Genomic DNA, 2741 nt, shown 5'->3' with positions numbered 1-2741 from the left:
AAACACATTCATTTTGCCATGTCATGATCATGCATCATATTGTGCATTGCATTGATTGTGTTCCCTTCTGTGTTGCCGGTATTTGTCCCCTCTCGATAGACGTGATACCGATGAGGTGATCGTTGACACTGATGAAGACCCAATGTTATCTTCAGAAGTGCCAGGCAAGCAAAACCCCCTTGTTCATTCCGATAAAATCCCACTCTCTCGCTCCTGCTCTCTTTTATTGCATTAGGACAACAACGACATATTTGATACTTGCTGCGGTAGCTGAACCCCTTTATCCTTTGCATGACCTGTCATTGCCACAGTAAATAGATGAAACCCACTAGCATGAGTAGGAGTTGTTTGAGCCCTGATGTGCCTACTCATTCATGCTTGTTGTCATGCCTGCTACTGCTTAGAGTTGAGTCAGGTCTGATTCATCGGGGATGAATCAGAGGCGTGTGAACATGTCCTACTATGGGTGAACTAAGTGTGTGAACACGATTCGGTAAAGGTAGCGGTGAGAGGCCATGTAGGAGTACATGGTGGGTTGTCTCATTGCAGCCGTCCTCAGGAACTGAGTTCTGTGTTTGTGATCCATGATCAGTTACTACCACACATTGGGCTCCGGGCACTCCAAGCTCTCTCGACTTATTAATCAACTTGATCTCTGTCCAGGAGTTGCAACTAGTTTCTGGTGTTTGTAGGTAGTGTTAGTAGTCTACCAAGTGGCACCCGGTATAGGTGGGCTTGGGACAGACTAGGCACAGTGGCACGATGTACCAAGTGGCACCCGGTTGGAGGGCTTGGGAACCCTGCACACATCGTTTGGGGCCGTGAGCGACACCCCGGCCGGATCTCCTTGCGGATGGAACCCGAATAGGCGATAAACCTGGACTAGAGACTTGTTCGGTTAGTCAGGTCGTGGCCGACTCCCTCGCCCGGCTTCCGCTTGAAGGTTGCCGAGGTACATGACGTGTACAGGGCGGTAAGTGGCGAGAGCGTGTGTGAAGAAGTACACCCCTGCAGGGTTAACATCATCTATTCGAATAGCCGGATTCCTCGGATATGGAAACTTGGACCCCATTGCATAGTTCATAGACAAGTGAAAGTGGATACTCTAAAATACGCAAGATAAGCGTGAGTGCTATGGATGGTGTTCTCGTAGGGAGACAGGAGCGGATCCATAGTGGTGTATTGATATGGTGAATATGTGGACTCGTGTGCGCCACCTCAAAAGAGTTACTTGCAGTCGTAGTTCAGGATAGCCACCGAGTCAAAGCTGGCTTGCTGCAGTCAAACTCCACCGTCCCCTTTGTTGATAATGATGCATGTGTAGATAGATCTGATGTAAGTCTTGCTGGGTACATTGGTACTCACGTTTGCCTATTTTATGTTTTTGCAGAGAGACTTCAGTCTCACTAGTAGTTCCGCTTGGACTTCGACGTTTAGCTTGATACCTCAGCTACGATCTTGTGCCCTCGGCAGGATCTGATAGATAGTCAGGCTTCTCAGCCTTTTTCATTTATAGATGTCTGTACTCAGACATGATAGCTTCCGCTTGTGCTTTGACTTGTATGCTCTGATTGTTGGGTCATGAGACCCATGTTTGTAATGTCTCGCTCCTCGGAGCCTATTGAATAAACTACTTGAGTCGTAGAGTCATTTTGTGATGCCATGTTGTATTGCACATATCGAGCATATTGTGTGTATGTTATTGAAATGCTTGGTATGTGTGGGATCTGACTATCTAGTTGTTTATCTTTAGTAGCCTCTCTTACCGGGAAATGTCTCCTAGTGTTTCCACTGAGCCATGGTAGCTTGCTACTGCTCCTGAACACTTAGGCTGGCCGGCATGTGTCCTTCTTCGTTCCTGTGTCTGTCCCTTCAGGGAAATGTCACGCGATGAATACCGGAGTCCTGTTAGCCCGCTACAGCCCGGTTCACCGGAGTCCTGCTAGCCCAGTGCTACAGCCTGGATTCACTCGCTGATGACCGACACGTTCGATGCTGGGTCATGGATGCCTGTCCCTGTAAGTTTGTGCCACTTTGGGTTTACGACTAGCCATGTCAGCCCGGGCTCCTTATCATATGGATGCTAGCGACACTGTCATATACGTGTGCCAAAAGGCGCAAATGGTCCCGGGTAAAGGTAAGGCGACACCCGTGGGAATACCATGCGTGAGGCCGCAAAGTGATATGAAGTGTTACATGCTACATCTATGTGGCATTGAGTCGGGGTCCTGACAGCGTTGGTATCAGAGCTTGACTGCCTGTAGGATTACCAAGCCAGACTGGTCGAAGTTGAGTCTAGAAATTCTTTAGTTATATAAGGGAATTGATTGTGGGATGGAACGTAAGGCTCTTTTTACTCCTTATACCTCATGGCCTTCTGATCTGAGTCATCATCCTCTCTTCTACGGGGATTAAGAACTAGGCTATCTCTTCTTTCTATCAGGATCACGTGTTACTAATCCGTAGACTTATAGATTGTTGGATTAAGCCTCAGTTCAGTTCCTACTATTTCTGTATGTTAACTGTTGATCTCGAAACCTTGATATTGTGCTTCTGAGTGGTTATGCCACCCTTTTGTGAATGTCTCAAATCTTTTTGAGCATTTACAGCCGTTATGCTGTCCGAGTCATCCCAGGTTTCTAAATAGTCGGATGCATTGCAAATCCCTTCCCCCTGTTTCCGATGTGCCTTTGGTCAGATTAATCACACAAATCAGTGAGTTGAGGTACTTTATTGCCTTG

Source organism: Triticum aestivum, chromosome 3A (assembly GCF_018294505.1).
Source record: "Triticum aestivum cultivar Chinese Spring chromosome 3A, IWGSC CS RefSeq v2.1, whole genome shotgun sequence".
Taxonomy (NCBI): Eukaryota; Viridiplantae; Streptophyta; class Magnoliopsida; order Poales; family Poaceae; genus Triticum; species Triticum aestivum.
The sequence above is the reverse complement of the archived record's forward strand: the minus strand, read 5'-3'. Positions refer to the sequence as shown.